This window comes from Microtus pennsylvanicus, chromosome 4, assembly GCF_037038515.1.
Source record: "Microtus pennsylvanicus isolate mMicPen1 chromosome 4, mMicPen1.hap1, whole genome shotgun sequence".
Lineage (NCBI taxonomy): Eukaryota > Metazoa > Chordata > Mammalia > Rodentia > Cricetidae > Microtus > Microtus pennsylvanicus.
Window position 1 is genome coordinate 48296339 of NC_134582.1, and position 23904 is coordinate 48320242.

Here is a 23904-nt window from a genome sequence, read left to right on the forward strand (position 1 = left end):
TCCTGGGACAGAGCCTTCCAGGGGGACAGAAAAACGGGCTTCAGGTGGAATGAGTTTGTGAGGGAAGGGGGGGGGCAGAAAAACTAGAGAGCGGTGACAGTGGAGGAAGGGGTGAGGAGGCAATATTCAGGGCCTCCAGGCGACGGTCGGAAGCAGGATTTAGGCAGAATGGTCTCTCTAATCTGTGAACCTCCCAAATACAACAACGCCAAACACTTTTAGCGCCTGGCTGCCTTCGGATATGTGGATTTGACCATCTGCAAGAACTTCCACCTGCCTTTCACAAGTCTGACTTCTTGTTGTCCTTCAAGGTTTGGGGTTTAATTGCCACCTCAGAAAGGCCACTGGGTCATGTTTACTAACTAAATCTGCCTTCCTACCCATCAGCATTGCACCTTGTCATTTCTTCTTTGGCACGAAGGATGTTTTTGCAAAACATCCCCTTTGTTTGTTTTGAGACACGACATCACTGTAACCCTGGTTGACCTTGAACTGGTCATCATCCTGCCTTAGCTTCCTCAGTATTATAGGTACATGCCACCATAATTGGCCCTTCGGTTTTTATTTTATTTTTGAGAAAGCACCTCACATATCCACTCTGCCCTCAGATACACTGTGATCATCTTCCTTCTACTTCCCAAGTGCTAGGATTACAGACATGTGCCACAGGGTCTGGCTATGTCTTTAAATTATATATTTATTGTTTACTTGCCATCTCCTCGCTGAACAGTGAGCTCGCTAAAAGGGAAAATGTTTTGTTTTTAACACCATGACTGGCAAGGGTGGTTACTCAGTAAATGTTGAATTAATGAATGTGGGAATTTGAATCTAACTAATTGTGTTATATTGTTTTTCACCTACTGGGTTTTAAAATTAAATGTAAATCACCTTTTATATTTGTCAGGGTGGATGGAGGAGTAGGTAGAAATTATATTGAATGTATTTGTAGGGGTGGACAAAGGAAAGATTTAAGTAAATGTGATGTATATTGTATGTCTGTGGTACTGTGGCAGATCCTCACTCTTTACCACAGCCCATCTAGGTAGCCATTCTCACTTTGAACGTGGGCAGATACAAAGAGATTAAGTCACTGGACCAAGAAAACTTTTGGAGACAGTCTTGACCCAAAGCCCAGGCATGCCCTTGCCTTTGAAGGGAAACAGATCTAGAAACAGCTTATTTGGACCTGCCTCTGTCCTTAGCTTTCATCAGATACCTGAGCAGCTGCCGCCCTTCCTGTGCTTTCCCACTGAGGTCCTGACTGCAGACTGCTGCCAGTCCTTCCTCTTAGCTAGAGCGGAACTCACTTTACCAGTTTCATATTTTCATCTTTGTATTTTTATTAAAAACATTTTTTTCAGTGTATGTTAAGACATGCCTGAAGACTGGATCAGATCCTAAGTGCAAGTTACACTTCTTAGACTTCTTTAGTGTGTTCGACTGGCTCCTCCTCCATCTAGTCTCCCAATTCTTAGATCCCAAGGCAATCTTCTGCAAGAGTTACAGGATCACAGTAACAACCTCTTTCTCTATTAATTTCTCACAATTATATCATTGTTTGGGATGGCTGGAGAGATCTGCTTGTTGGGGTTAGGGCTGTCATCTTATTTGTGGGGACCATTCAGTTCTTATATGAGGTAAGAGGTACACTAAATTAATGATGTTATATGCTGATCAACTGAGCTCTGCCAATCCATGTAGAAACCAAGTAGTAGATGAGACTGTTTAATACCTCTAGAGGAATGGATTAGGGGGTGGGAAAAAAGGGTGTGGTGGGGGAGAGACTGGGAGGAGAGGAGGGATGGAAAACTGCAGCTGGAATGTAAAATAAATAAACAAGGTTCACCTCTACTTTCTTTCTGACTATAGTGTAATCCTTGGAGCCAATCATGGACCCATGACAACATTTCCTTACGTTGACCCTCTGTTATGAGTTGACCTGTGCTCACCCCAGACAGGTTCAGCTAACCACCAGAGCATGACCATGATTGAAAGCAGGATCATTAGAAATACAGCTAAGTTAAAACTGGGTCTCACTGCAATGGGAGCAGTAACATAGCAAGTGTTGTCTGTATAAGAAAATGCTTATGTTCAGACAGACAGAGTCAGGCGAGGACAAGGATGGAGGCTGGAGAAGTGCAGCAGGAAGGCAAGCAAAGCCAGATGCCATGGGCAAGCCATCACCTCCTGAGGTGAGCCATGGGCAAGCCATCACCTCCTGAGGTGAGCGAGACAAGGGAAGCCAGATGCCATGGGCAAGCCATCACCTCCTGAGGTGAGCAAGACAAGGAAAGTCAGATGTCATTGGCAAGCCATCAGCTCAGATAAGGTGGCCAAGGCTTTGCTTGCCTCTAGGTTTCAGAGGAAGCATGCTTTGTTGACACCTCAATTTTTGATGTCCATTTATTGGAACCATGAGTACATACACTGTTTTGTGCTGCCCAACCTGTGATATTATGGTAGCCCTAGGAAATTAACACACCATCTTGTGGTGGTTTGAAAGAAAATGGACCCTAAAGGGAGTGGCACTATTAGGAAGTGTGGCCTTGTTGGAGGAGTATGTCGCCGTGGGGGTGGAATTTGAGGTCTCTTTTGCTCAAGCTCCCCTCATTGTGACTGTCAGTCAACTTCCTGTTGCCTACAAGATGTAGCACTCTCAGCTCCAGCACCACATCTGCCTGAACGCTGTCATGCCTTCTGTCATGATGATTACGGACTCAACACCTGGAATTGTAAGCAAGTCACCCCAATTAAATGGTTTTTTAAATAAGAGTTGCCATAGTCCTGGTATCTCTTCACGGCAATAAATACCCTAACTAAGACACCATCTTATCAGTGTGGCGGAGCCCAGAATAAAGAACAGAGAGTAGGCAGTGTGACTTCTGCTCCCTCTTGACAGCAAACCAGCTGCAAACCTGCGTGCTAGTCACTAAGTAGTAGTTTCATTATCTACAAACAAGGATAATGGTTATTTCCCTGCCTGCTTTAGAGATCTGTAGTGATAACAAGTGCTTAGTTCAGTGATGTCACCAAGAGGGTCTGACAGATACTAAGGATGAACTGAAACACATGGTTCTTACCACAGGGAACACAGTTCTTACCGCTGGAGACAGTGCGGCTGAGAAGACGTGGCATGTCGCCGTGAGACTCTCACAAGCAGAAGACAATTGTGTGGCTTGTGTCTTGCCATTGTTGAGGAAAGGAAGAAAAAGCCTGTGAACTAGGGCAGAGAAGGGAGCTTCAGAAAGAGCCTTTACGGGAAAAGAGTTCCTTAGTCGGGTCTTGGGGGCCTATAGGATGTTCATGTGCAACAATCATAACAATGCTCACGACGGGTCCCTGAAAACTCTATGCAGCCACTGTTGGATGTCGAAACATAAACTGAGGCTGTGCTACCTCATGACTTAGACATTAAATGCTGTTCCTGGTCGATTAAGGCCCTGAAACATGACCCAGCAATGATCACTGTTGCTACTCCCGGTGGAATGGAACAGAAGGTCACCTTGTCTCCTAGCACCAGCTTTCAGCCACAATGCGGACAAGTGATCGACACAATTCAGTCACATCTCAGCCGTGTCATTCATGCCGTCCAACAGACGTCTAATGTAAGCTGTCGGGCGGTGGTGGCGGACACCTTTAATCTTGGGAGGCAGAGGCAGGCAGATTTTTGTGAGTTCAAGTTCAAGGCCAGCCTGGTCTGCAAGAGCTAGTTCCAAACGAGGTCTGTTACACAGAGAAACCCTGCCTCGAAAAACAAAGCATAAAACAAAAATAACAGAAATATAATGTAAGCTACATATTTAGTTTTAGATTTTTTTAAGAGCTGCATTAAAAAAGGGCTTTCTTAAAAAAAAATTACAAGTGAACCCTCAAGCCAAGGCTTGGGGAACACTGGAAGGGGGGAGTAAAAAAACTGTAAGAGCCAGTTGGGGGGACTAGAGTAAAACAGCGTGTTCTGGACATCACAGGGCGGCTGCACTCCTGAGCTCACAGTGGCTGTAATTACCTGCACAAGCGCCACCCAGTCAATGGTCCAGCATGGAGCGGGGAGGAGCTATGAGCCCTGACCACAGGTGGGGACTGTTGACAGCTGATGGCTTCTTCAGAAGGGCGTCATTTTTCTTTTAGAGTGTGGCCCCCAGTGGGGCAACTAGGCTCCAGTGGATGGCCTCATCTCCGCGAGCATAAAGGCAGCACAAATTGGACTTGATGTGTTACTTTTAAAAAAGCAAAAAGACACCAAGTTTGGAGGGGTTTGGGAATAGATCTGAAGAGTTAGGGGGAGGAGTTGAGGGGTAAATATGATCAAAATACATTGGATGCATGTGTAAAATTCTCAAAGAATTAATAAAAATATATTTAAAAATAACAGGTGAAATTGTAACCATATACTTTAAAGATCTTAATTGTGTGCATACGAGAAGGGGCTGGGCACGTAAGTGCGGTGCTCATGGAGATTGAAAGAGATCATTGGATCCCCTGGAGCTGGAGGAGGTACATATGGCTGTCTGCTGCCCAGCGTGGGCGCTGTGAACTCTGCAAGAACATTATAAGCCCTTAACTGCAGGAGTGTTTCTCTAGCCACCTAACAACATATTTCATTTAACTCAATATGTCCAAATATCCTTTCGACATGGACACTAGCCCCTTTCACATGCTTAGAGGTCATGTGTGCTGAGTGGCTACCATATTTCATAACAGTTTAAGCTGATCCAATAGCAAGAGATGGGCTCCACTTTATGAGAAGGACAATTTCCTAAACAGAGGAAGAAACTTAAGGTAGAGTTTTGCAGATGGAAGATAAAACTATATTCGATTGGAGATTAAAGACTTTTACCATTAATTTTATCTATCTTGTAAACTGGGAAAGTACTTTGAGATTTAAGAGAGCTGTGCAAATGTTAGTGATGAAGAGAATGTTTGAACTGAGCCAGAAGTCCTTGGCTGTAGCTATGTCTTCTCTCTGCAGCCTTGGCCAAGCTACCCTTCTGAACCTCTCTTGTCACCTTCAAAAACAGGGATGATACCGTCCACCTCAGGCTTGTTTCAAAGATCCCATGACGCAGTGGATGTGAAAGTGTCTAGTTCCTGGTATATTCAACAGTCTCTTGAGAAATGGAAGCAGTGTGTGTGTGTGTGTGTGTGTGTGTGTGTGTGTGTGTGTGTGTTAGAGGACTGGCCTATGGAGGCTCAGGAAGTCTCATAGTTTGTGTTCTGCAAGCCAGAAGGGAAGCCAGTGATATAATGCAGTGAGTCCGAAGGTCTGTGAGTTGAGTGTCTCATGAATATAAGTCCTGGTTTGAATCTGAAAACTCCAAACAGGGGCAGCTGTGTTCAAGGACTGGCGCAGGAACATACCTGCAGTGGTGAGCAGAACTTCATTCTCTTCAGGAGACGCTGCTATAGACAAAACTGGAAAAAGAAAAGGTTTACTAATGCTGCAGGCATGCCAAAGCCTAGTTAAGTTGCTATAGAAAATTAACTATTATATTTAATAAACATTCAAAAATGTTAACTAAATATGAAGAAATCTGAGCATATGGTTAGAGAACCAATAAACAGAAAAGAAGCTAGAAGATTTCACCGAAACCAAGAGTAACTCTGTAAATGGAGACTGTGATTTTGTTTCCAGGACACCCAGAGCCAAATTATCACACAGAAGCGATATTAATTATGACACTGTTTGGCCAATGGCTTAGGCGTATTCCTAGCTAGTTCTTACATCTTAAATTTCTATTACTGTATGTATCACCACAAAGCTGTGGCTTACTGGTAATGTGCTGGTATCTTATTCCTTCAGTGGCTACATGAGTCTCCTCGACTCCACCTACTCTCTCTCTGTTCAGATTTCCTCCCTGGCTTTACTCTGCTATGTCACTGGCAGAAACATCTTTATTCATCAACCAATAAAAAGCAACATGTATACAGAAGGACACCCCACATCAAAACTCTAGGATAAAAATCCAGACAATGTATATTTTCGGTATCTTTATTCTGTCTCAGTTTGGATAAGTTAGAATGTGTCTTTATTTTTTAAGTAGCCCATTTCTTATGTGAATTTACTGATGGCTATCCATATCTGAAGGCAACATCTGTTTTTAAGCCTTTAATTCTCCTCTGGTTAAAATAATATTGTTGTTTGCAGGGCTCATGCCTTTTTTCATTAGATATATATATATATAAGGGCATAAATGAGATTTGGTCACCCCCCCATTCTTCTCTCTCTCTCTCTCTCTCTCTCTCTCTCTCTCTCTCTCTCTCTCTCTCTGTGTGTGTGTGTGTGTGTGTGTGTATTAAAAGCATCCAACCAAAAGCAACAAAATTAATAATTTTAGAAGCTAAATGAAGAACACAGCGATTCGTATTGCTCTTGCTGCTTTTGTGTGTGCTAGGAAATTTGAACAGTGAGGTTTTAAAACCATCCCAGAAGCTGCTTCTTCAAAAGGAGGAACTACGCACGAATGTTTACAAACATGCACCTCCCTCTCCTCTGGTCAGCTGGTGAAACTAAGGAATGTTAAATGTTGTGCAACATCATTCTCATAGGCCCTAAGTTGATGGAAAGTATCTTAGTGATCTGTTCATAGATCTTTGGGAAACCTGGAAGAGTCTATAAAGGTAACCTATCTGAATCACAATTGGTGAAAAGCATTATCTCTTCTTAGTGTGACTTACTGCCTGTCACAGTTCTTCTTGTGCTGAGCATCCTTAGAGCGCCTGTAGGGATTTTGAGGTCCTCCATGGGGAAGTTGAGCTTGGGAAAAAATGTTTTCTCACAGTCACTGCTCTGTGTAGTATCTTGTGGCGGAGGAACCGCTTCCAGGAAGATGCCAACAGTCTAGCTCTCAGGATTAGAATGTAGGTAGTATCTTACTGCTGACCCTTGTGGCAGAGGAACCGCTTCTAGGAAGACCCAAAGGCACTGAGCCAGAGATCACTGTGATGTGAACACAAGACATATATAAAGAGGCAGACACTGGTCTATACAGACTCACTCTTTACAAAACACTTGATTTGGTGCACATACCGTGTGTAATCCCAGCACTCCCTATAGAATGAAAAGCTGAATGCATTTTATCTTGATAGACTATTTTAGGAGCTCCAAGGCAAACCATGCCGGATATGCCTTCTGATAGCAAGGTAACCGAGTAATTAGTGAGGAAAATGCAACAGAAGAAGAATCCTCAACTGTAGAAGTTAAACAACACACTTCTAAAAAATATTGTCAAAGAGGAAGTCTCAGAGGAAAAAAAAACACAAATTAAGTGAAATACGAATAAAATGCATCAAAATTTGCGACAAAGCTAAGATGTTGCTCTTAGAGGGAAATGTGTAGCACTAACAACTACATTAGAGAAGAGGAAAAGAGCCGGCGCTACGGTTCAGCAGGTAAAGGTGTCTGTTGCCAAGCCTGATGATCTGAGTTTGAACCCCAGGACCCACCTGGCGGAAGGGGAGCACTGATTCCTGCAAGTTTTCCCTCACCCTCCATTGCTGTGGCATGCATGCCCTTGCACACAAATAAGTCAATGTAGAAATGTCTAAAAAAGAAAAGAAGAGATGAGAGAAAATCTCAAGATAATCATCTGTACTCCCCTGTCTTCAGGATCTAGAGAATGAAACAGAACGAAACAAAACAAAAAGAACAAAGAACCCCAACGCAAGCATAAACAAGTGATTGAGACAGGAGCAGATCGGTGAAATTGAAAGGAAAAATTACAAGGAAAATCAGTGCCACAAAAGCCTGCCTAGTACACCTCTCCCAAGCCTGACGAAACAAAGAGGAAAAGACCAAATCACCAAGGCCAGTCACAGAACAGACTCTCGCCGCAGCTCTGCAGCCACTAAAGGAAGAAAGGACGCTGCAGACACAGCCACACTTGGAAATCCGACAGCTTTAGAAGAAAATGGGCCAATCTATACAAACCACAAACTACTGAGACTCAACGAGACGAAACAGGATAGCCCTACATTTATTAAGGAACTGAACTCGTCGTTGAAAGCCTGGAAGAAGACATGGATGGTTTCAACTGGAGAACTCCAGCAACATTTACAGGATTTTTACTAACTTTCTGCAGTCTCTTCCAGAAACTGAAAAGGAAGAAATACTTCTCTGCTCACTTCGGGAGGCCAGTGTTACTCTGACACCAAAACCATGCAGAGTACAAGAAAGACTACTAGAGGCCAACATCTCTCGGGAACTTAGAGGCAGAAATTCTCAACAAAGTGCTAGCAGGTCAAGTAAAAAGGATTTTAAAAATATATAATATGACCAAATAGCTACTATCTATCCTAGCTATATGTGAATCAATCAATATAATTATATTACATATCAACAGGCTAAAAAAGACAATTCACATAGCATCATTATCAATTAATGCAAAAAAGGAATTTGATAAGATCCAACATTTTTTCATAATAAAATCTGGATCTCCTTCCTGAACAGTAAGAGTACATAAAGGGAAATAAATCTATAGCGATTGAGAATGAGAGCATGTCCTATCAGTTAATAAGAGGTTTTGACAAACGAAGACAAGGTGATGAACGAGCCAAGTCAGCGTACTTCAGTTCCGAACACAACCTGGATCTGCCTCTGAAACTGATTGGTCTGGTCAGGTGATGGCGCACGCCTTTAATACCAGCTTTCCAGAGGCAGAGGCAGATGGATCCCTGTGAGTCCGAGGCCAGCCTGGTCTACAAAGCGAGTTCCAGGATAGCCAGAAACAGAGAGAAACTCTGGCTCAAAAAATCAGAGGGAAAAAACAGTTGATTGGTCTGGAAAAGCAGCCTCAGGCATCCTGATCCTCGGCCACCATCTCCATGTTTGTGATGGCATCCCCTCCACCTCACCAGAGGGAACTTGTCACACCTCACAGGATTCCTTACCCGGCATGCCCACCTGAGCAATCGGTTAACATGAACCATGCCCCCAGCCCGTCTGTGCTGGTTAGCTTCTTGTCAGTTGACATAAACTGGAGTTGCCTGGAAAGAGGGAACCTCAGCTGAGTGATTGCCCCCATTCGACTGGTCGGTGGGCCTGTCTATAGGCTATGTTTTTTTTTCTCTTAAATTGATGATTGATGTGGGCAGTGCCAGCCGCCCCTGGGCAAGAGGGGTAAGAGAGCAAGCTGAGAAAGCCATGGGGAGTGAGCAGGGAAGCTGTGTTCTGAGGGGGTCTCTGCTTCAGTCCCCCACCTCCAGTCCTTGGCCCAGCACTCTCAATGATGGACTAGAACTTACAAGTCAAATAAATCCCTAGTTCCCCAAGTTGCTTTGGGTAATGGTTTTGTCCCAGCAACAGAGAAGCAAACGGGGGCACCTTTTATTAAGACAATCTTCTAAGTTTGCTCTGTATTCTAAAGATTATTCTGAAACGTAAGGGGCATGGATGTATATTTTTCCCAGTCAAACCTTCTGATGCCTACATAGTTCCTGCTGGCAGCTTCATGACAGACCTTGAGACAGACACATCCAGCAAAAACCGGCTCGCATTCCATGGGACCTATAAAATAATACACATTTCTTGTAAGCGGCTACGTCTTGGCAAAATGTTACACAGCAATCGATTATTATTAGTACAGGAGGATCTGAATTCCATTCCCAGCTGGGGCGGGCATAGAACAGACTTGCGGTCTTTCATCATGAAACCATTAATGGTTTTATTGTTTCTCTTTGTGCATGCACATGCGTGTGCACACACTCACGAACATGCGTGCACACACTCACGCACATTTGTACACACACGCACATGTGTACACTCACACACGACCCTGCCAGGGGATGACCTAAGCTGCGCCCGTGCACATCAACTTCCCGCTCACTATCCCGTATTCCACCCTTCTCCGGCACTTCACCTACTCTGAATGTTTTCCAACCGAGTCAACTGGATGCAAGGAAGCAGCCGGAGAGGCTGTGCTTTTCCATCTAATGACAGAAGAAAGGAAAACACTCCATCTGGACAGAAATTGACAATCAGCCGTATCCAATTCCTGGGTATCTGGCTTTTAAATGAAACTCAGCACAGTGATGTTTATTTCCCTTGGCTTTTATTGAAAATGCTATTTAGTCCTTCTAGCCTTTAAAGAGACAACACCAGCACAATTTGATTATTAAGTTTCTAAAAATTTGTCTCATTTTATGTTACCAGTGTAATGTATTTATTGAAAACAAAAGCCAGAAACATAGAAAATCACCAGGAAAACAACAGCCTCATCATCTATGATAATTGCTAACATTTTGATGAATATTTTCCAGATTTACTTTTAACACAAGTGACAGCTCAGAATAACAATTTCTCTCTCTCTCTCTCTCTCTCTCTCTCTCTCTCTCTCTCTCTCTCTCTCTCTCCCTCTCCAGGGTTTCTCTGTGTAGCCCTGGCTATCCTGGAACTTGCTCTGTAGATCAGGCTCTGGCCTCGAACTCACAGAGATCCGCCTGCCTCTGCCTCTTAAGTGCTGGGATTAAAGGTGTGCGCCACCACCCCCCACCACCACAATTTCTTCATCAACAATAAATCTGTTTAAAAAAAAAAGAGCTAGAGGGCTGGCAAGATGACTCAGTGGATAAAGGCAGTTGCCACCCAGCCTGAAGTCCTCAGTTGGATCTCTAGGACCCACATGGTGGAGGAAGAGAGCCAACTGCTCCAAACAGGCCTTTGACTTCCTCAAGGGCACCAGGACACATGCACTCACACACACACCCCCACTAAATAAATAAATAAATAAATAAATAATGCTTAAAAATACAAGATTTATTTAAGAAAAAAAATCAAGGCCATCCTTGGTTAGTTCCTTCGACCCTTAGCAAGGTCTAAGGCGAATTAGCTATATGAAACTCTGTCTCAAAAAACAAAAACAACACAAGGACAACAAACTTCCAAAATAGAACCCTTTTTCCTAGGGAGTGTCTGAGTTTGTTCTAAATGCTTACTTTCTAAATGTAAGATTAAATTAATGAGTGAGACTTAACAAAGAAAAGGAGACTATTGATTTCACTGAAAGCCATATGCGTGTCCCCACACAGCTCACGGTTTGACTAATGACACTGATAACTAACAGCAGTCTGAGTATTTCAGGGGATGAATATCCATAAGACTAAGGCAGCCCAGCGCAGCCTGGGACTAGTGAGGTCCAGGGAGGCAACCGCTCCTCTCCCTTCACGGTGCCACTGCTGCCCTAGAATTTGGATGAGGAAGGGATCCTCACAGTTGCATCAGGATCTTCAGGAGGCTGGAGCTGACTTGAAGAGGAGAGCTGGTTGTGAAATTTTAGAGGTTTTATGAGCTGGCTAATAAAGCCAGCCATTATTAAAGATTAAATGGCATAAAATTATAATGCAATAATTATATTGAAAACAAAGCTAGTGATTACTCGAGCCATCGCTTTTAGATCAGTTTACTGCGTTTTCGAGTCCCACACTCCTGCCGCTCTTCCAGCTGCTGTGTCTGCATGGTATGCCGGGGCACAGCTTTCCATATCTATGCTCAGTGATGCCACACCGGTACTTTGGAACTGGAGTATTCACCCTATGAGTATCAACAAATGTTCCAAATCTTGTCTTGGGACACAGTGACTGCGGCTCAGGTTCTAGGGCGGGCAGCCCAAAGGACAGACACAAGAGTCTCCAAGCTTCACATGAATGAGGGGTGGCGTCTTGGGCCTTTATCATAGTCAGATGACAAGCTATACATCCTTCAGTTATGACGGCTGAACAGAGGTATTTGAGGGCACAACCAGATGTGGCCCTTCCGTGAGGCCCTTCCATCCAGGTATATCCTGAGGGGGAGAGAAGAGACTCTTGATGGCTGTTGAGCAGCCCTTACATTGAGTGTGGCATCAAGCAGATGGAGTTAGCGGCTAGCTGAACTCAATATTTACTTCAAGAGACTGGTCTTGAAAGTGCAAAGAGTTTTCTTGAGAGTGGTATGGCTGAGTTTGCTCTCATCAGTGAGAATGGGGACTTTAGAGATAAGATGAATTCCTTGATAGAGAAATAAACTATTTCCACTTGAGCTGTAGATTGTGAATTTTAAGCCCATTACGCTATCATATTCTTTCTTTGAAGTCTTAGATTTTGTGTATGGTGTGGACAGAAGTGGCTTCAGCATCTGTAGTGTTTGTGAGTCTGTGAGGTACTCTTGGTACCGTGAGGGGCATTTCCCTTTCTAGGCATCTGGCTTAGAGACTGCAGCATTTTTTGGCTTCCCCCAGCAATAATAGCTCAATGATGACGCAGCTTCTTCAGAAGCTAGGTTGCGTTATCCATCTGTTCGTCATCTTAACATGACCACGAAGGGGCAGAAGCATTTCTCAGGCATGCACGGTATGTTAATGCTGGGCGGTAAATAACGTGCTAGAAAGATGGTACTTCAAGGGGCTCACTAATAGCAACAAGGAGAGAAGCAGACCAACAAATATCACCTCTGTGAGTTTGAGGTCAGTCTGGTCTACAGAGTGAGTTCCAGGACAGCTAAGGCTACACAGTGAAGCCCTGTCTCAAAACCCTCCCCCCAAAAGAGCATTTTGACATGTAACCCAGGCCAAATCTCTCAAATAATAGACTGATTCCCCCTTTCCCTTGATGATGAAGGGCAGCAAAGAGACAGTGTACGAAGTCGGGGGCAGGACTGAGTGAGTCAGAGAGTGGATGTGATGGCAGGAAGGGCACAGTTGGAACGATGGGAAAGGGGTGTGTTGTCTGAGCGAGGTACTGGGTCTGAGTCCTCCTCAGTCCTAATCCCTCCCTTCCCACCAGTTAAAGTTCACATCGTGACCACCAAAATGTCTCCTCTGACCCACGGCCGTCTCCTTTAGCCCATGGCAAAATGCAGTGGAAAGAAGACAGGGGGCACACTGTGGGGGTGGCAGTCTGCTGATGTAATAGCAGAAAAGTAGGAGTGGGAGCTGAGGGTCCGGGAAGCCAGGAAGATGAGGTCTTCATTTCCTATCTCGCTAGAGTGAGGATGAAAAGTGTGAAGAAAATTATTATTTGAAGCAGATGAATATTCTCTATCCCTCTTCAGGGAACTGGTCTTTTTTCTGTATCAATCATCTACCCCCAACACATGTGAACCTACGCACATGCATGCACACTGTTTTACAATCTATTCTAGGGAGAGAAGCCAGTTAACTTTGTGCTGGGGCAGGCAATGAAGGATTACTTTAAAATATAAGGGTTTGGGGGCTGGAGAGATGGATCAGTAGTTAAGATCACTGGCTACTCTTCCAGAGGACCCAGCACCCACCTGGTGGCTCACAACCACCTGTAACTCCAGTTTTAGGGAACCCAATACCCTTTTCTGGACTCATGGGGCCAGTATATTGGTCAATATATTTAGAAAAAAATATGAGTTGAATCTCTTTATTCATATATCCTTCCATTTTCTAAGCAATAAGTGTTTTCAAATATATCTGTCTTAGGCCTGATCCTTTACACCTGCAGCTAAGCAATAATGTATTGATTTCAAAATTGATTCTGTTCCACAAATGTTTTAGTCTTTTGAGTTTGTTGTAACTTAATACTCGTGGTCCAAACCCCTTTACTTAGCCACACTGTCTCAGCAAGCATCGCTAGCACAGCAGTGCATTCATTAACACAGTCACTAACCTCATAGCGGCATATTATGGCTTTGTTACAAAACCTAGCAGATGGGAGGAAGTGATGAGAAAAACAAAGCTCTCTTCAAAACAAGTATTTTAAAAGCACTTATTAAAATCCATAGGGGTCGAGATAGAGGAATAGCTTCTATTTCTTATTTTACTTCTAAGAACTTTTCATGGGGCCAACACTTCATTCCATGCATCAGCTCCTAGGGAGTATGTAAGATGGAAACAGAGCAGATTTATTGTTTCTAGGTATGTTGCCAAAGAATCCTGATACAGACTTCTTTTTGGGGGCTAGGCAAAGAAGAAGCTGGCTTTGTTTTTAGTAAGGAAACAAAATACCAGAATGGAATCTATTTGTGGCTGTGGTTGGAGACAGGTGATGCCCGGCATTGTTCCTGCTGTTGGAACAAAAGGACCATGGAAGGCGACAACGAAGCACCAAACCCTGTTGGTGGGAATTCAAGAGATGTACCCATAGAGAACAATGTTTCTTATTCTTGGTGCTTTCTGAAACAAAGACAGCAAGCTGGATGTTGGGTGGACTCCGGGTCTAGTCCCCCAAGTTGGGTGGACCCAAGTGCTGGTCTTGTCCGGCTTGTAGTGGAGAAGGCAGCAGAAAGACAGAAGCAATTTGGTCTTTTAGTTCTTCCCCTAGCTCTGCCACTGCAAGTTTCGATTTGGGAGTTAGAGAACCAAAGACAGAATTCTAGGTCCTCACGGCCTGCAGAGAGCCGTGTACATGTATGTAGTCCGTGGCACTATTCATCCACTGTTGGTCTGGACTAGCGACAACAAACAGAACATTAGCTGGAGGAAAGGGGTCTTGAAAATGGAAGCAAACAGTCTAAGCAGTTCTACCAAGATGTACATTTGTTCAAAGACACACATGACTGATGCAAATTGATCTTCTCACTGATTTCATATAGTAATAAAAGCTGTTTGTATCACACGGTAGGTATCAAGAGCACAGAATAGCTTTTTGCAAAGCTACATTAACAAGGATGAAGACCCAGAGCACTTCCAGGAGCAGATGACAATGTGTGAAGGTTTCTGATGCCAAAATTGCAGAATCAAATATGAAATCTTTGTGTATTCTAACCACATAGATAGATAACCTCATAATAGTGACTTTTTCCATTGGGATTTTAGGAAATGTGTAATAGTCTGGACAACAAAGAGCTCTTTGTACCAATCAGTGTGCCCAACCAAATCCCATAGGATCTTTATTTTTTGTCTTGGTTTATTTAGCTGAAATTAATATTGAAACAAGATAAAAAGCTCTCTGTACCCATGAACGCAAATATTGCAAATTGAGAACAGTTGGGAAAAATATTATCTGTACTTAATATGTGCCCCTTTTTCCTTGTTATTACTTCCTGGGCGGTACAGCGGAACGACTGTCGACCATTTGTTTTAAAGCACAGAGGAAGAAGTCTATGGGAGTCTATGTAAATACAAAGCCATTTTATGTCTCCTACTTGAGTATCTGTCGATGTTGATATCTGTGGGGCTCTTCTCCCTTACATCTGCTGAGGGGGGATTTCAACATTAGACTTAGATTGTATTGTAAATCTAAACCCACGAGTTTCAATTTCACACTAATGCATCTACTCATATTCCTCTCCCATCATTCCGTTAAGTACGAGGGTGAGAGGAGCCGTGAAGTGCACAGCCCACACTGAGTAGTCGGCAAGGGAATGAAAGGCTTGTTCCCAAGAATGCTCTCCAGGGGAGCATATCAGTTGCCATAGGGAAGCAGGAGTAGATACCATCCCAGTGAATCTAGAACCTATACGCCCTACGTGAAAGTATATTCGTGTTCAAAGAGCTGAGTTTGGTTATGTTCTTATGGTACTAGGAAAAAAACATTTTTTCCACCAAAAAATAATATTCATAATGAATACAATACTTTTTGTTTTGTTTGTTTTCTTTTTTGAGACAGGGTTTCTCAGTGTAGCCCTTGTCCTAGAACTCACTCTGTAGACCAGGGTGACCCTGCACCCAGAGATCCACCTGCTTCTCCCTCTCAAGTGCTGGGATTAAAGGTGGGTGTCACCACATCCGGGAACTACAACACTTTTAACATTAGACTTTCTTGTAGAAAATCGACTTTTGAAAGTTGAAAGCTGTAGTATTACATGGCACTAATGTATGCACCTTTAAGACGAACGTCTTGATTGCACATTCAATGACTCTCGTTGATTTTCCCAGAATACATCTCAGAGTCAAATATTCTCACCAGGCTAAGAATAGGAACAAGCTGTTAGTTTGGAGGAGTGCTGGGTGGGAAGCTGACTTGCCAAGATGGGCTGATTAAAAATGGGCCAATATAGAACAGAAGCAGAGGTTTCCCCTCCCCCATGTGCTATGGCCTCTTAGCAGCAGCAGAAAGGCTTCTGTGGCTTAGAGCAGGCCCGGAGACTTAAAGCATCAATTCTCCCCTCTGCTCTCATACAGAGCTGCTGTGCGGAGAGATACAGTTGTCTTGCGTGTGGATTTTGATAGAAAAGAAGCAAACTAATTTTTTTATTGTCATGTTTTTCTTGTTTCTAATAACATTAAATAAAAGCATATTTCCAGAAGAAATATTGCATGGTGAGTTCTTCTCTGGGGAAGATGGAGATCTAGGAATGGGACTTAACCTCATTAGATGGAGCTTAGTGTGGACGTGAGAAGAATTCTCTGTGTGCACAACTACACAGCTTAGAACCATACGGATGAGTGTGCCTTTCATGTCCCTTAGGAACTCACAGGTGATGACGGATGGCTTACATTTGAGGGTGGGGTGATGCTGTGGGTACAGAGATGGTCATCAAGAATGAAAAATATTAGTTACGCAGTAACAGGGTGCTCAGTCATTAAGGAATCCTAAAATTAGAGAAGAATGACCGGAGGAGAAGAGGAGTGAATAGTTCGAGGGGGTTCATTGAGTGTCGCCAACCTGACAAAGGCCGTGCAGGGTTGGTTTTTGCAGCTGCAGTCCGGGCAACAAGCTTGGGCAACAAATCTGAACCCCGGCCATCTTGCAGAATAGCACAGTTTTCCCCCCGTGTAAGCCAACCCCATCATACACAGCCCACAGCCTCCTGACAAAGACTGAAAAGTTCCAGATAAGTGAGACGCAGGTCTCTGTGTCTTCAGCAAATGTGCTCATCACACTTCCATCTGCCTTCCAGAATAGGCTGGAAGCCTACCGGCCAGTGTTTGAGTGCCAGACTCCCACCCATTGGGCGGAGTCTGAGGTCCAGAGTCAACTCTTCCAGCCCGTGGTGGGAGGAGCCTACCCGGTGGATCATCTTCTTTTAGAGCAAAGTTGTTTTTCTTTCCACCCTGGACAAGTTGACGTCATTAGAACTTTTGAGTCTGATGCTCCCTACAAGTATTTGAAGGGTTCACTGCTTATCAAATGAATAGACAAACTCCTAGTGGGCTAATGTGTTAGGAGCTTGCCTGCAAGCCCAGTCTGATAGCCCGTCAATGCCAATGCTACGTCACTTGTTTCCTCTGAATAAGTTCCCCCGGGGATGGCGGATTCCATCTGTTATTTCCTGCTTGGTGGGGTTTTTCAAAGTTTCTGATGCTGTTATAACAAAAGGCTTTGCTCACTTGTTTACTTTTCATTTGGTTGGTGATTAAAAAAAAAAAACCATGATAGAAATGAATTGGTTGCTGCGTGGATGCTAGGCCGGTGGCAGGGAAATGGAGAGCGGAGATGCGGGTGAGGAATGGGACCCCTGACGTCTTCCACTGAGAGGCGGTGTTGCTGCAAATATAGACAGACAAAAGCACAAATAAATATAAATATGTCTTAGAGGTAGTAAGGCAGAGAGCAACCCAGGAAGACAGTGTTGACCTCTGGTCTCCATAGGTGCCTACAGGGTTAGCACACCGGCACACACCTCTTCATCTCTTCCTCTACACACAGATCTTTCCCTAAACGTCTACTGATTCTCACAGCTTTATGAAGTCATTTTCTTTTTCTGGAGGGCTCTGTTAAATTTTAAAAAACAACTTGAAAGAAACAAACAAAGAAAACACCACCTTATCAGGGAGGAACTGTTACAGCATCACCAGCACTATTTGTTATAATATGAACACTGGCAGATGAGGATATAGGAAAGATTCTTAAAATTTTAAATGACACCTAATTTGACTATGGTAAAGTCACCTTTGTAGTGTAGAGGTTTTCAGTTATTAATAAGCACACACAGTCATTCAAGCACCATGACAACCAAGACACAGGGTGTTTCCATCACACCAAAAACTTGATCCTTATCGTATCAGGTTCATAGCAGATATTAGACATATCGCTATTAGTGAAACCCTTCACCAACCCCGGAAACCACTGATCTGTGCTCTGTCCACAGGTTGCCTTTTCTAGACAGCGCCATATAACTCATTTCATAATACAAGACTCTTTTCATTTTTGTATCACAGTAATTCGAGATTCATTCATGTCGGTTTGTGTATCAACAGTTTATCCTTTTTCTTGTCCAGTCATATATTACGATGGGACAAAGTGGTCTACTTATTTATTCATCCCCAAGTTCTGCAGCTGCTGTGCACTCAATTGTTCCCTCTGAACTCAACTGCTGAATGAAACCTGAATGGCACAGTGACAGCCTTTGCATAAAGCCTGTAGAAACAGTGAAGTCTGGATGAGGTCATGAGGGAGGGGCCCTAATCTGATAGGTCGATGCCTTCAGGAAAGAAAGAAGAAATTTCAGGAATTTCTTTCTCTAAATACAGGCCCTGAGGGGGACTGGAGAGATGGCTCAGCTGCTCTTCCAGAGGACCCAGGTCTAATTTCCAGGACCCACACACAGCTCACAGCTGTCTGTAACTCCAGTTCCTGCAGGCATCCTCACGCAGACGAAACACCAATGCACATAAGTTTAAACAAAAGTGCGCTAAGGGAAGCCAGGAAGAGAGGCCTTACAGAAATTGCCTAGCCAGCTCCTCAATCTTTGACTTCTGGCTTCCATGAGAAAATCAATTTCTGTTGTGTAAGCCAACAACTCTGTGGCATTTTGCTATAGCAATCCCAGGCAGCCCAGTGGCCAGAAGAAAAAAAACCTAACCAGAATTCCACTTGTGTCTTTAGGGGTTACCCATCCCCTAAAGAGTGGCCATGGCGGAGCCTCTGCTCTCAGGGAGCTATGTGAAAACAGACCCCTAGGTCTGGAGCACCAGGATTCACCTCATTTTTGGAAAAACTGAAAAAAGAAAGAAAAGAAGAAAGGAAGGAAAAAAGGGGAGAGAGAGAGAGAGAGAGAGAGAGAGAGAGAGAGAGAGAGAGAGGACGGTGAAATGAGAGCAGAGCTATGACTATGGCTATGTCATTACAGACAAAGCTATGTTACCGAATGGGCTTATTTTTTACAGGCAGTTCTGTCTACATTTGCTAGAATAACCTCTCACTTCCTTCCTTCCATTAAGGGAAGGAACTCAGTTCTCCCAGGGGGATTTTGAAGTTATTCGTCTCAGACATATGATGCCTAAGAAAGGGGCTGTCGCCTGTGGGGCTTGCTACAAGGTGAGGACCTTCGGTTGTTATCTGTTAGGTTAACTCTGATGTAGATAGTTCAGGGTTTCATTTCAAAGCATAGCTGATGAGCTGGTGAGGTGACTCAGGAGTGAATGAGCCTGTTGTTGCCACGCATGAAGACCTAAGTGTGACTGCAGGACCCGCTCCGTGGAAAGAAACAGCTGACTCCTGCCAGCTGTTCTCGGACCTCCACATGTGCACCCTGGCACAAGCATGTCTATGTACACACATGCCCACATACAACACTAATTAATTAAAATGTAATTTAAAAAAAATTGCTACCGAAAAACCAAAAAAGGAGAACAGTGGTGACCCACACTTTTAGTCCCAGCACTTGGGACGCAGAGGCAAACAGATCTCTGAGTTTGAGGCCAGCCTGGTCTACAGAGCAAGTTCTAGGACAGTCAGGGATACATAGATAAACTCCGTCTCAAAACACCACAAATAAACAAACAACAAAAATTGACCATTACTTAAAAATGGACAATTTCTCTACTACATGAAGCAAAACGTCATATTCAAAACACATAGTGGGGCTAGAGAGAATACTTATTTGATAAAATGCTTGCCCACACACGCGGGAGCACCTGACTTGAAGGCCATGTTATAAAACAACAAATAAACAAAACAGACATGGTAGCATGTGTGTAGTCCCACACCGGGAAGGTGGAGGCAAGGAGACTCCTGGGGCTCCCTGCCTGGCCAGCGGATACAAATCCATGCTTGCCAAACCAATGTGTGACTTTATCTTTAAAAACAAGATGGAGACCTGGAGAGATGGCTCAGTGGTTAATCAAGCTTGTTGGTTAGTCAAGTGGTTAATCAAGCTCAGTGGTTAATCTTCCCTTGACTCCCAGTACCCTATATTGGGCAGGAACAACCACCTGTAACTCTGGTTTCAGGGGATCTGACACCTCTGTAAATGGAGACTGATTTTTGGTTTCCCAGCCACCCAGACCCAAATAATCACACAAAAACTATATTAATTACAACACAACACTGTTTGGCCTATTAGCTCAGGCTTCTTATTAACTAATTCTTACATCTTAAATTAAGCCATTTCTATTAATCTGTGTATCACCATGAGGCTGTGGCCTACCGGAAAGTTTCTGGTGTCCTTCTCCTTCGGCAGCTACATGGTGTCTCCCTGAATCTTCCTACTATCTCTCTATAGCTCTGTTTGGACATCCCACCTGGCTTTATTCTGCCTGCCATAGGCTGAAACAGCTTCTTTATTAACAAATGTTAGTAAAACATATTCACAGTATACAGCGGGGAATCCCACACAAACCCTCTTTTGGCTTCTTGCAAGTACCTGTACACACATGAAATATATTCATTTACACAGGCACAGACATATGCATAAAAATAAAAAACCAAGATGGGTAGCCTCCTGGAGAATAACCCTAAAGTTGTCCCCTATCCTCAATACACACAGGCACACCTGTGCACGCCCCCCCCCATACACATTATGGCTTAGATTCAGCTTCTGACTCTCACAAAGATGCACATGTACCAAGTATGGTGCATTTATACAAACATACAGGCTTGATTATTTATTTCCATGTGTTTATACAGAGAAGCGAATTCTACCGAGAAAAATGTATCTAAATGTAGATGTTTGCCTTTCCAGGATCTGTAAGTGTCTGCATAAAGTTCTCCAGTCAAATCCTTAATGTGAGGGCTGCTAAATACCCTTTCACACCTTTTTGTGTTTGTGTGTTGATCATCGAAGAAGGGAACTTCCTGTGGGCATCACTGCAGGGTGTCAGAGAAAGACAGCTGCTCTTGGCTGATGGTCAATGATATGCAATGAAAAGAAAGAAAAAAAGAGAATGTTTCAGTAGTTTTGAATAGTCTGCTTAATAATTTGGAAAGCAGAATGTGTCTCTTTGATGCCCACTAAGCACTTTTGGCAACTAATTTGGGTACATTTATCTTCTATGACACGGACTAATGGAGCTATCTGCCTCCCTGGAGCATGTTAAAAGCAAGTGGCTAGAATGTGCGCATTCTGTTCTTTACAATTAGGTGGGTGTAGCGCACGGATAGAGAAAGTTCACTCTGGGCACCCCGCCTAAGACGTTAAACTAATGAGTTCTCCAGTAGCGGTTTAGTCAGTGGTGTTTGCTGTTTTAACCTCCGAGATCTGCGTAAGGGCTCAGATTTCTTAGACTTGGACTCTGGGAGTTAAAACAGTTTTAATCAATCCTGTCAAATATATTCCAGTTAGAAAATGTTTCCATTTTAAACAGAGTGGGAAAGCAAACAGAAGTTAATTAAAAGGGATATTGGTTAGTACTTCCTATGTTTCAGTTTCTGAGCCCCAGGAAAATTAGAGCAGCAGAGAAATGTGTCTTGCTGAGGCCATTTTGAAACCAGCTGTAAAACTGGAACAAAGTCTCATGACAGCGAGGGAGGAAAGGAAGTGGGAGAGGGGATTTCGTGTGGACAGTCTCAGGAAGGTCTGTTGAATGAGGCTGGAGACATGGCTTAGCTGCTCTTCCAGATGGCCCAGGTTCCATTCCCAGCACCCACACAACAGCTCACAACCATCTGTAACTCCAGTTCCAGGGAATCTGACACCCTCTTCTGACCTCTTTCGGGTACCAGACGCACACATTATACACAGACATAAATGCAGGCAAAAATACTCATACACATTGAAGATGATGATAATCATGATAAGTGTCTGATGAGAAAAATATGGTCTCCGAATTAAGGAAATAGCGGGGAGAGTCCAAAGAAAGAAAACAAATCTAAGCCCTGTGCTTACGTTGCCCAAGTTTCTAATTTCATATGAGAAACAGCACAGATCTTAGGAAGAATGGCAAAGAAGAGGTCTTCCATAGTGGAGTCAAGTCGATACACATCTACCCACTGGAGGAGAGATAATTCTAGGAGGCAGACCTCTTCGCCGTGGGGGCACACTCCCTGTTCTGATGATAAACCTTGGCATGGCAATGCCCCTGTACCTGTCTCCACCAATTTATACTATTCAGTTCCGCTTCTAACACTGTCTGCTTGACTTTTCATTCTGAGAAAGATGAAAAGACCAAATATTGCCAAGGAGATTCTTCATATAAAATTCTACCTGCCTTTGATCAAATTCTGTAGACTTTCCAACCAGTCATTGAAGACTTGGAGTAACTGCATCACAGGATGGACAGAAATATGACAATCATTGACCACTAAAAGTGTCACAAATAAAAATGTTCTCGACACTGTGGGGCTCTTACTTCTTGAGACAGATTTCGAAATTATTATACTATATTTTAGAGTAAGAGTTAGAGACCTCTCAGTGGTGGCTCGAGGCCAGGCTGGTCACTTGAGTGAGTTCCAGGACAGCCAGGGGTACACAGAGAAACTCTGAAAAGAGAACAAAAAAGAGAGACAGATAAGCTTCAAAGGAGGTACAGAGGTACAATCAAGCAGTTGTTCTTGTCTTCAGTTTGAACTATTTTCATCTGAGCACTAAAATAAACTCCTAGGGACATCTTTAGATTTCTTGTCTTCTTTCTGTTTTGTTTTTGCTTGAATGTGTGTGAGAACACATGTATTTTTGAGCGTGTGTGTGTGTGTGTGTGTGTGTGTGTGTGCGTGTGTGTGTAAAATTATGTGTGGAAGCCAGAGGTCAAACTCGGTTGTCCCACCCCTGACTTTTCTCTGTGGGTTCTAGGGACTGAATTTAGGTCTTCATGCTCTTTTAAGCCCCACTGAGCCACCCCCATCACCATTGTTGACGAGTGCCGTGACTGCTCAGTAGTGAAGGGTCAATAGAAAATGCATGAGTTGGAATTTATTAAAGCTTAAAGAGTTTGTGCATCAAAGGACACTAGCAACACACAAACAGCTCATAGAATGGGAGGAAATGTCTGAAAACCTCTTATGGGACACGAAATTGTCATCTATAATATGCAAGGAATCACTATAACATCATACACAAAAATAATAACAAAGCCCAAACGGTTAGAAATAAAGCAAAGGAGCCAGGTGGTGGTGGTGCACGCCTTTAATCCCAGCACTTGGGAGGCAGAGGTGGGCAGATCTCTGTGAGGCCAGCCTGGTCTACAGAGTGAGTTCCAGGACGGGCTCTAAAGCTACAGAGAAACCCCGTCTCGAAAAACAAAACAAAACAACAAGAAAGAAATAAAAGAAATAAAGTGAGGGAAAGCTGGCATAGGGGCATCCTCTTACAATTTCAGAACTGAGAAAGCAGAGACAAGCTCACTAGCCAGCCATTTGAGGCTACTTGGCCACTTCTAGGCTAGTAAGAGATCTTGTCTCAACAAAACAAAACAAAAACCAGTAGGTGCCTGGAGAATAACACGTAAGGTTGTCTTCTGTCCTTGACATGCAGCCACACACATGTGCACCATCACATACACAAACACTTACACACATACACGTGTACACACACACTTAGACAAAAGAACTGAATATATATTTCTCCAAAGAAGAAACGAGTGGCCAATAAACAAAATAAAAGATATTTAATATCATTACTGAATACGGAAATGTAAATCAACACCACAATGAAATGCCACCTTGTACCATTTAAGTTGGCTATTATTCTTTTTAAAAACCCTCCAGAAAATAGCAAGTGTTGATGGGGATGTGACGAAATCAGAACTGTGGGCATTGCAGATGCTACAGAAAGTAATATAGTGACTCTTCAAAACATAAGAAATAGAATCCCTGGGCCAATGGGACTGCTCAGTGCCTACAGGATTTTCAGTTGAAGCTTGGCAG

At 43.5% G+C, this 23904-nt stretch overlaps 1 protein-coding gene across 1 annotated transcript in view; it reads right to left on the minus strand.

Moving 5' to 3' along the window:
• Kif20a (kinesin family member 20A) overlaps positions 1-23904 on the minus strand; it is a 464558-nt gene that overhangs the window by 395699 nt on the left and 44955 nt on the right. The window lies entirely within an intron of this gene.